General features: G+C 42.7%; 1 pseudogene; it reads right to left on the reverse strand.

Annotated features, from left to right (window-relative positions):
- Positions 1–1,062: 1,062 nt before the first annotated feature.
- On the reverse strand, positions 1,063–7,145 carry LOC114635844 (annotated as a pseudogene).
- Between the last annotated feature and the right edge of the window lie 4,687 nt (positions 7,146–11,832).

Below are 11,832 nucleotides of genomic sequence, written 5' to 3' on the forward strand. Positions count from 1 at the left end.
CTGGCCCTGTACATGCTGCCACAGTCTCTGTGAGTCCATATTTGCATCAGACACTTATGCCTGGAAACTTAGTTTCCTTGGTGTCATCCTTCTCCTCTGGCTCCCACAGTCTCTCCAACTCCTGTTCCTCTAAGTTCCCTGAGCCTAGAAAGGACAGCCATTCCATTCGGATTCAGTGTAGTCAGATCTTTCTCTGCACATCATTCAATTGTGAGTCTGTATAATTTCTCATATTACACAGGAGGAAGCTTCTGTGATAATTGCTGAAGAAGACCTTGATCTAGGAGTCATTTTACTGGTATCTTCTTTTATAAAATAAGTATCACCCAGAAGTTGGCCTGTTTCACTGGAATCCTCTGTCTGAAGGGACAACAGTTAAGCCTCTCCCTATTAAAGCTCTGTTTGCTAATCCCCTGAATTCTTACCCAAGAGTAGGAATCTTCACTACATACTCCATTTCCCACCCATCTGCTCTGCATGCACTTTAGGAAGCCTACAGGGACCAGGGATACTAACTATGCCTTTCCTTTCCCACGACCCTGGCCAACAACTTGCCTTAAAGTATAACCAATAGAAGTAAACTAACACAAATAACAAAGGCACAGAAACACACACACACACACACACACACACACACACACACACACACACACACACACTATAAAATGACCTTACATACAATACTACAAAGTTGGTAAAGGCTTTAAAACTGAAATGAATATATCCCTTACAGAAATCACAATCAAACATGTGAAAGAAATTCCAGCCTCATGGGACAGCATATTCCATCACTTTATAGTTTGAGAATAGTGTTGGTTCAGGAAGCAAATGTCCCAGCATGTGGAGAGACAGTAATTGATTTACTGAAGAAGAATCTCATCATGAAACTCCCACCTTTTTCTGAACCCCAAATACATTTTCTGTTAGCACATTCCTTCATGACAGTTTGTCAACATGAGTACTGGATTTTCTGACAGAAAGTTTGCATCATCAGATTCATTTTCCAGACTGTGGCACCTTGAAAAATCTACTTTTTCTCTTCAGATTATCTCCCAGTTGTACAGTGGATCTGTCTCTGGCTGCCTCTGGCCTCAAAGACCAGAATCACAAGGGCTATGAGGACCACGACAGCAATCCCCATCCTGATGAGATTCTCCATTGTGTGATCCCGGTTCTCTGGGGCTGTGGATTTAGACAAAGAAGTTCCAGAAATTAGGGATGTTCCAAATTCCTGCAAGAAAACTAAGTGTCCACCAAGGGCCCAGTTTTGTCTGGACAGAACTCGGTTCTACTGTTTCCTATGCTGTGACTTACAATTATCTTTATTGGACTGACTTGGGTTTGGGCATCTTCTAGGATGGACAGAAGGTCTCAGCTGGTCCTGAGGATAGAGTAAGAGGAGTAGGATAAATGTTTACTGAGGAGACCTTATTGTTTCCTCTGAGTCACACTTCTTCGTTTATTGTAGATGCCCACTGTTCTTACCACATAAGCTCAAGGACTTCTGGGACGAATCTTTCCTGCGGCGTAGCTCAGTTTGCTTTCTTATTCTTACTCAATACTTTAGGACCATTGCGCTAATAGAAGACCAGTGACATACCAGTGAAACCAGCAAATTCAGAGTAGCACAGTTCATTTCAGACAGTAGTCCCTACATCACTCAGATTCTCATTGTTTTTTGGTATTTTTTTCCCTTGTCACTTTCAGATCCTTCCATTTCTCTCTTGATTTGACTATTCTCTCTCTCTCTCCCTCTTCTGTCATCCATTCTCTCTCCCTCTCCCTCTCCCTCTCCCTCCCTCTCCCTCTTACTCTCCCTCTTACTCTCTCTCTCTGTGTCTCTGTCTCTCTCTGTCTCTGTCTCTCTCTCTCTCTCTCTCTCCCCGTTTACCCCTTTGTGTGCCCCACACTCTCATCCTCATCTCTGTGTAAATGCAAGTGTTACTCAGAAAATATAAGTCGATGGTAAGCAGGTGGGTTTTCAACCTCTTAGTAACCCAAATAACAGGGCTAGTGCTTATTATGCATAGATCCAAGACTGATACATCATAAGATTTACTTATCTCTCCTTTACAAATAATAGTTATTGTCCTCAGGTCTGGGCCTGAGCACTGAGCAGATCCCGGGCGATAGGTCTGCACTCAATCTTCAAAACCCAGTGGAAGCAGGCCTCCCAGGAATGCTAACCCAGGCATTATCTTAGAATTGTATATTGCAGAAACAGCCTTGGTGTATCTACTCATCAAGCAAGCTGAACAGACCTGCTGGAACCTCTGATGTCCTGGAATTTCAGCTGGATGCAGGGAAGACACAGACATTAGAGGCTTATTAAGTTACTTTTCCCCCCACCCCTCCTCTAACACCTCAACCCCTGTAACCAGCTTGAAGAAGTTAGTGAAGTGTTGGCACCCCTATACTCTGGCTTTGGGACTGAGGTGGTCAATATTGGTCTGTCTTTCTAGGGAAAAGTAGTGGTTTTGTTTTAAAAGGGAGGAATAGCAAGGATTTATTGCATAGCCATAAACTATTGCTAGAAATCTGTATAATTGTTATTAAGCTGAAGTTATGATTTCTTAAATGGTACAAAATTTACTTTGATTTCAAATGTAATGTTTTCATTTGTACGGGTTTCTTATTGATATAGAAGTGAGATTAATATTGTTACTCTGATAGGCATTGTGCCTATATAACACATTTAGGAATACAAGGCTTAGACCCAGTCCTTCTTTAACTTTTTTAACTGATTTGAGATGGTTAGCCTGTGAGTTAAGGGCCTATAGCAAATTCATGGCTCTGAGTTTATTGTTAGAGTGTTTTCTATATTTTATTTAGAAATAGCTGAGAGGAGTTAACAGACAACAGTCCAGATTGCCTTACATGGATTGTTGGTTTTCAAAACGTCAGAAGTCCACAGAATTGACAATACAAACATTTCTGTATTTATGTTCATTTTGATTAGAGACCTGTCTGCTCTGGACAGCTTCCTATCTTGGATTCTAAGAAGAAATTGAGCATCTCTGAAGTTACTCCAGTTGTGGTGAGACAGCCCCTAGGCAAGAATTGCCTCTTTTCATTTACAGACAAATTACCTTCCTGAAAAGGACACACTTGCAGAATAGTTGACTGATTATATCTGCCAAGACAGAGTAATCAGCCTTTAATAATTCTGTATCACTAGGTCTGTCAGATGATCCTGGGCCAGAAGGCTGAAGATCGGATGCTCCAACATTTTGTAGTCTAGTGATTGTCCAGGTGTTCAGCAGTCTCTATAAATTGGCTAAGTTTTAGAAGCTATGCTTTGTGCTTCCCATAATTTCAGTTAATTCAGGCATTCTGGATTTCTGATGGGGTTGAAGACTTACAGTCTCATAGCCAATCCCAGCTATTTACTTTGAGAGAAAAGATTTGAGAGGATGGTTTTCAGCTGATATTCATTCTAAAGCCAAGAAAAAAGCCAGGTTCAGAACGTTTAGTTAGGAGAGATGACAGAGGTTCTGGTTAGTCAACAAAATGTGGGACTGGATATTAGGTCTATCTTGTACCTTACTGATACAAATTGGTATAGTTATGCTTTAATTGTATTTTGAGAGAAAGTTTTATTTTAACAGGAAGAGTGATATTTAGGAGGAGCTACAGTGGAAGGGGTAAGGAGAGGAAGAGTAAGGAGTAAAGAGAGGAGGTGGAGAAGGAGAGGAGGAGCTAGGAGATGAGAGAGAGTGTGTGTGTGGGAACATTGAGGTAGATGTTTATGTGTCTCTGCCAGTCAAAGATAGTTGGTATATCTTGGTTGGGTATTGGGTTACACTTCTGTTGTATAGGCATTTTGTTATTGGGTTTTACTAAACTTATAACGTCTTTGATTAACATTTTTAAAAAAAGTTACTAAAAAAAAGGGATGAGGAGGGAGGGTGATGCAATTCTTGTGACTGGAAATCAGATGAGGAAACTGGTTGGAGGAATAAAGTGAAGGGTTCAGAGGGAAATAAATCAGAACTCTAATGACACATGTATAAGGATGATGTAATAAAACCCAATACTTTGTATGTACCCTTAAAATACTAATAAAGGGAAAAAAAGCAACAAGGAGGAGGGGAATAGGATGAGAGGTTTCTGTGGGAGGGATTGGGAAAGGGGATGACATCTAAAATGTAAATAAATAAAATATCCAATAAAGAATAAATGAAAAAATAAAAAATAAAATTAAACACCTCATACTAAAAAAGAACAAATAATAGTTATTACTACAACAGGACATGTTATACTTGAGTAACATCACTTCCATCCTAGGAGGTCACACCCCCACTTTCTCTTGTTGAGATAGGTGCACTCAGGCCTTGGAGTAGACACTCTTAGCTATCACCTCTCTAGTAAGGTTGAACACATACAGTCACATTTCCTCTGTTTCTCTCTGTAGGGAAAAGTTGTGGACTTCACAAAGAAATAGATTTTGATTGCAATTGGTGGACTTTATTTTGCTTGATGTAAAGCTTTTTTTGGTGTAGTTCTTATGGTGAATTCAGTGTGATAGGGTTAAGTTATGGATTTGGATATGGTTTGAACAGAAAGATAGTATAGCAGGGTTTGTAATTATTATACCAAGGCTGTGTCTTCTTCTGGAGTCACCATGAACCATGATTGCACTGAGAGCAAGGATCTGACAGGGATCATGTGTATCCTGTTTATTTGAGGTTGGGAAGAAGAGGTTGGCACTGGGGACCAGTTTCTGTTTAGGATCCTTTATCTTTCTGTGTCCTCCCCAAGAATCTCTTTCAAAGTACATGAAATCTCTGGGATCCATTAGGAGGGAGTGTAGTGAGCATGCCTAGAATGATTCACGGTATCCCCCACCATCATGAGGGTGAATACTCATCTGAATGACACTCTGCAGCATTTCAAATTCTATTGCAGCTAATAATTGTTGTAAATGGACAATGCTGGTTTCTCTTTGGGGATATTTGTTGGTCTCTCATACTTAAAAGCTGAAATGACTGAGAAATGAGATTTTTGATTACCAAGAGCTGTTTGAAAGGCTCCTGTGTTTGCAGCATGTTCTGTATACAGAGGTGCCTGATACTTACATGCTGCTGGGATGGGCCCTTTGGGTGGCCAGCTGGAGGCTTCAGTAGGTCTGAGGAAACAGAAGAAGAAGAAGATGTTCTTCCTGCTGTCTGTCCTACATCTGCCATGGAATCTCCCTTAGGATTGAGTGAACATTCCATGAAGGATCACTGCTGGCATACTATACTGTGCTGAAGAGTACATCTTCTGACTAAGTCTTTCATTTGTCTTCTTAATCCAACCCAAATCAAGAGCTCTGCTAGAGTGTGGACTATTCCTCATGCTGATGTGTCAGGATCACCTCAGCTGAGACTGTGTGCTCCACAGGGACACTGGCATATGACAACAGGTAGAGAGATGAGTCTTAAGAACCATAGCACCTGTAGGTGCCGGAGAGGGTAGAACTCACTGCGCTCACAGAGAATTCTGACTGGAACTGCCAGTCTTGGGACTTTGATGTTAGTTGCAGGGTTGGCTGGACTGATCCTTCCTTGGACAGAATGAAAGTGTCCACACTGTACATTGACCAACACAGCAGGATCATATTCTCTCCTCAGTGTACTATGGAGTTAGGCTTCATTGAGAGGGAAGTAGTGTCAGGGAGCTGTCCGAATGGGAAAAGGAATGATTAGAGGCTGGCTTCCTTATTTTTAGCTCAAATCACACGTGATTTTCATCTTGAGAACCTGTGTCTCTCTCTCTTTTCCCCTGACTGTGCTCAGCTCCTGCTCTCCTCTTCCTGCATCTGTTCCTGCCTAAGATTCCCGTCTCTCATCCCAGCCCTCAGCTCCTCAGCTCCCCCATGAGAGCCTGAGCAGAGGCTAGGTACCTGATCGAATCTCTGTAGATCCTCACCTGTGATCAGGATGTCCAGGGCATCACTGGAGGCCGACCACTCAGAGGAGAGGTCATGCACACCATAGCTTCTGTATTGGCCTCCAGTCGGGCGTCTCACATTGCCCAGTGTGAAGCTGGCCGTGGAGAGACCAGTGTCGGTCCACTGGCTAGGGTGCTGCATGATGTTAGATTCCCCCACCTTGTACAGAGCAAATCTGTCATAGTTGATGTCAGACCAACACTGCAGTGTGAGACTCATTCCAGGGTCCAGGATATGGCCTTGGTGAGTCAGCAGAGAGAGTTTCTTGGACAGTCCTAGAGGGAAGGTGATAGTGACTGATGACTTAGCTGTTACCAAAATCCTATACCCTCCCATCCTGCCCAGCACATGTCATAGCTTCTGCTCAAGCAGGGTTGTGATTTGTGAACCCAGGCTGTTCATTTAGTTCTTCTCAACTCCGCAGAGGGGCAAGCCATGGCAAAGTGCTTAAGGTCTCAGAATATGATAGGTGAATAACAAGAAGTGACTTACCTTAGATGAAAATTTGTTGGAGCACACTGGTAACTGACCACACCTGTGGCGTATGCTCATGTGACCATAACATCTTAATGTCCCTGTATGGTTTGGGATCAAGGGTCCCATAACAAACAGGGCTTTATACAGTGCACTAGAATGTGTATGCTGTATGTCCAGTTAGCTGGTGAATTTTTGATCTTCCTGGTGAGCATGAATTTATCATAGTGCATCTGTGAGGCACAGTGGAGTGTCATGTTCCCTCCCACTGTCACCACAGGACTGGGCAGTACAAACAGCATGGGTTTAAAATAGCCATAGATTCCAAGGAGAAAAGGAGGCAATCTGTTACATGTTCTTTCACTGTCACAATGTTCTCATGGAACACTCTGTAGGAGGGGAATACTCCTGAGAGCAGAGCCTGGGGTTGAGAATCTGACTGTCTCCTTACCTGTCACCACCAACTCCAGGGTGTCACTAGGCTCTGACCAATCAGTTGAGCTGTAACAATAACAGGGATATTGTCCTTCATGATCGCTCCTCATAGAAGGGATGAAGAACTTGCCCTTGTTCCCAGGCTCCTATAGGATCTGTGTGCTCCAGGTTTCTTGGCTTCCCTCCTTTTTCTGAAAATATATTTCGGCATCCAGGTTCCCCTGACACCAGATGGTCATGGCTTTTCCGGAGGGGATCACAGAGCCTGGTTCAGACTTGATTGTTGGTTTTTGGATATTCCCTACATAGAAGTAAGAGAGACCCTGGGGTCTCCTGATGGGTGAGTGCTGAGCTACAGGTCCTGATAATTACTCCAAATCTCATTTAAATTTAAGCTTATATCTGGTATCAATCTTTACTAGAATACTATCTCTGTTTCTTCCTCATTTTTAGAAATCAGTTGTTTAAAATGTTAAGCCATGGCTTTGATTTAACTCTTTCTCAAACTATTTTCTCTTCCATTGTCCTTCGGTCACATCTAATTATCTGTTCTTTCCTTTTTTGTATTCAGTGCAGTTTGTGCTATCTTTACATAATCAGCCAAACCTTTAATGAAAACCGACTCTCTCTTTTCCAGGAGCTCCTAGGTTCCAATAGCTCATAACCTAAGGGTGGGATCTCTCATTTTCCATCCCCATGCTGGCTTTAGTGTGTATTGGGCTTTTACTGGTCTTTAGATACTGTCACAGCACTGTGAGCTCATCTGTGCAACTTTTGAGCAGTGCTCAGAGAATAGTCCTCTTATAGTCTTAAGATATTTCAGCCTCCATTTTTGTAATGATCCCAGGCTAAGAATGTGTTCTCTGAGGAAAATCTTCTAACTCAGCAATCCTTTGAAGGATGGGCCCAGGGCTAACAAATTACTTAATATTTTCCCATTTTTTTCTGAACCTAGAAAACATCCATGTTGTTTATTGTGTGGATGTCTACATACATCATCTATTAAATGAGAAAAGAGATAAATTGGTAAAGTACTTGTTTGATTTCCTCAGAGGCCTGGATTTGATCTCGAGTTCTGCATATTTCTGATGTGATGGCTCATATCTGTGATTTCATTCCCCACCTCTTGAATTTAGAAGGATTAGAGATTTAGGTAGTTACGGAGTGAGCTTGAGTCAGCCCAGGATATATCAGTCCATTTCCCATAAAACCCAAAAAGTTCCCTAGAGTACGTGATGGACAGTATTTACTACAGTTTTTGCCTGTGTTTTGTCTTCAAAACATTAATAATCATTATATTTACTATAAAGAGCCCAGACTCAAAGTATATTCCAAGTTTTATTTTTTATATCACTTTCTTTTTTTTGCTTTTTATTTTTATCTTTACTTATTCATTTTTTTGAGACAAGGTTTCTCTGTATAGCCCTGGCTGTCCAGGAACTCACTCTGTAGACCAGGCTAGCCTCGAATGCAGAAATCCACCTGCCTTTGCCTCCCAAGTGCTTGGATTAGAAGTGTTCATCACCACTGCCCAGTTTCATAACCCTTTCTAAGGGGCAGATTTTGTCCTAGCTCCCACACTCCCCTCTCACGAACTCTGTGAACTGTCGTGCCCCTTTTGTCACATATCTATGGCACCTCTTTTATGGTCAGTTGTTTTTCTTGACCTGATAATAAGTGATGTGTCATGTCATGTGAACCAGTAAGACTTGCATTCAGTGCTGTGAGCTTAGTCTCACCATTCTCCCCACAGGAATGAAGCTCAAAAGGAAAATGTGCTGCCCTCTCCTAGTTAGATTATCCATGAGAGGAACTTGACTCAGATGACTTGTGGGCACACAGGGCCTCTCATCACTCTTCTGTGATGCAGAGAGCTGGAAGAGACGTCACACTTGTTAGTGGATGTGAACTCCTTAGGACATTGTGTCATGCTTTTTCTCCAACATTGTCCTATGGACTCCCATTGATGTCACCACACATATGTCAGTCTCTGATCACATAGTGAGAAAGACTCTGCTTGGTTAGACCTACATAGACTCCCCATATACTCCACTTTCACAGGCTTCCAGCTAGTCCCCATGATGCCCCTCACTGATCTCAGTTCTTACTCTCCGCCCTCTCCTACCTCCCTCTCCCCACATCTCACTGCCGTTCCCATTTCCCTCCTCATCTTTTCTCCTACCCACCTCTAATGGATATTTAGTTTCCCTTCTGAGTGAGATTCAAACAGCCTCTCTTGGGACCTCTTTCTTACCTTGTTTCTTTAGGTCTGTGGATTGTAGTGTGGTTTCTGCCCTTCATAGCTAATGTCCACGAATACATACCATATGTGTCTTTCTGGTTCTGGGTTTCTTCACTCAAAATGATATTCTCAGGTTCCACTCATTTGTGGGCAATATTCGTGACGGTTCTGTTTTCATTAGCTAAACAGTATTCCACCACTGCCCAGCTATTTAATCTTTTTTTTAACAGTCCAGACTTTATCCCCCTCCCAGTCCACTGTCTGACTTTCCACATCCCATACCGCCTCCCCCTGCTCTGTCTCCACAAGCATGTCTTCACCTCACTAACACTACTTCACCAGACCTTTCCACTCTTTGGGACTTCCAGTCTCTTGAACGTTAGGTGAGTCTTTTCTGACTGAACCCAGATCTAGCAGTCTCCTGCTGTATCTGTGTTGGGGGCCTCATATCAGCTGGTGTAAGCTGCCTGGTGGTGGCTCAGTTTCTGAGAGATCACTGGGGTCTAGGTTAGTTGAGAGAGCTGGTTTTCCTTTAGGGTCACCCTCCTCCTCAACTTCTTCTAACTTTTCCCTAATTCAACCACAGGTCTCAGCAGCGACTGTCCATTGATTGGGAGTAAATATCTGCATCTGACTCAGCTGCTTATTGGGTCTTTTGGAGAGCAATCATGATAGGCCCCTTGTTGTGAGCACTCCATAGCCTCAGTAATAGTGTCAGGCCTTGGTGGATCCCCATTTGGGCCTGTCACTGGATGCCCTTTTCCTCGGGCTCTTCTCCATTTTTCTCCCTACAGTTCTTTCAGACAGGAAAAATTCTGGGTCAGAGTTTTTCCACTGTGGGATGTCAACCCCATCCCTCACTTGATATCCTCTCTACTTGAGGTGGGCTCTACGAATTTCCTCTCTTCACTGTAGGGCCTTTCATGTAAGGACTTTCTCTTTCAATTCTGAGAGCCTCTCACCTTCCTGGCCTCTGATACTTTCCGCAGTGTTTGCTGACCTCCTACCTCCTGAGGTTGCCTTTTGACGTTCTTTCTACTGGCCCTCAGGGCTTCAGTTCTGATGTTCCCACCCAATACCTGATCATGGTACTCTCTTCTCCTCCCTGTCTCCTTTCCCATCCAGGTTCCTCCTTCTCTCCAACTTCCCATGATACCTTTCTTCTCCCTCCCAAGTGGGATTGAGGCATCTTCCCTTGGGCCCTTTGGCTTGTTAACCTTTTTCAGTTCTGTGAATTGTATCCTTGGTATTTTGTACTTTTTTAGCTAATATCCACTTATTAGTGAGTACACTTGAGTTTTTGGTCTTAGGTAGTCTGACGTGTGTAACATGGACTCTCCAAGTTGTTTTGATTTGAATTTCTCTGTTGACTAAGGATGGTGAACATTTCTTTAATTGCAATTGCTATTTCCCATGAGATGAAGAAAACAAGATATTTGACAACAAAGCCAAATTTCAACACTATTTATCCACAAATCCAGTACTAAAGAAGGTACTAAAGGGAAAACCCCAATGCAAGGAGGCCACCTATACCCGGGAAACACAGGAAATAAATACCTTTACAGCATCAAAACAAAAGTGAGAAAGATACACACACACACACACACACACACACACACACACAGAGAGAGAGAGAGAGAGAGAGAGAGAGAGAGACAGAGAGAGACAGAGAGAGAATACCACAACCAACAAAATTCAAGCAATTAATTGTAATTGGTCATGCATATTTTTCAACATAAGTAGATTTAATTGCCCAATAAAAAACACATCTGAACAGAATTGATTGAAAACAAGATCCATCCTCCTGCTGCATACTCCCTTGGCCAAGTCTATAGAAACCATCACATTCCATTCCCTGGTCCCAGTAGTCTTGTTTAAACATATGAATCTATGGGGACCATATCTAGCCATAGCATAATGCAAAAGTACATTTAATCCAACTTCCAAAATCTCCACAGACAATAGCAGTCTCAACAATATTAAAAGTCAAAGATCAACATCTCTTCTGAGATTCATTCAATCACTTAACTCTAATCCCCAAAGCAAGACAGGAAGCCAGCTGGGCAAACTCCAAACTCTGCATCTCCATGTTGGATGTCAAAGTGGTCTTCAGAGCTCCAATTCCTTTATGATCTTTGTTCACTGAAACAAACTTTTTTCTCCTGAGATGGTTCTACTCCTGTTAGCAGTTTTCCTCATCAGATAGCCCATGGCTCTGGCATATCAAACATCTTGGGGTCTCCAAAGCAACTTCAATATTACAGTTTCTTGTTTCAATGTCTGGGATCCACGTATGATTTTCGATCTTCCAAAGGGCTGGTGATACTTCTATAGCACAGCATTCTGTAGCACTCTAAGCACAGGTTTAGACTCCATTGGTGCTGCTGATCTTGGGGATCATACCATGATACTGGCATCTCCAATACACTGGGGTTTTGTGCTGCAACTAAGCTTCATCAATAGCCTCTCATAGGCTCTCTTCATGGTGCCAAACCTCAACTTCTTTGCATGACCCCTTGAGTCCTGGGCCATTAACTGCCACTGAGGCAGCACCTTCACCTATGGCAGCCCATGGTCCCTCACAGTGCCAAGCCTCAGCTGCTCTTTATGACTCCTTCATGCCTTCAAAACCAGTACCACCTGGGTGACTTTGCATATTACCAGGTATGGCTTCAGTATGAGGTACAACCTTGGCTATCTCTGAAATACAGCTTCTTTATGCTCTCAGAGAACACTTCCCAGAAGA

This window comes from Grammomys surdaster, unplaced genomic scaffold, assembly GCF_004785775.1.
Source record: "Grammomys surdaster isolate TR1022 unplaced genomic scaffold, NIH_TR_1.0 118534, whole genome shotgun sequence".
In the NCBI taxonomy this organism is placed as follows: Eukaryota; Metazoa; Chordata; class Mammalia; order Rodentia; family Muridae; genus Grammomys; species Grammomys surdaster.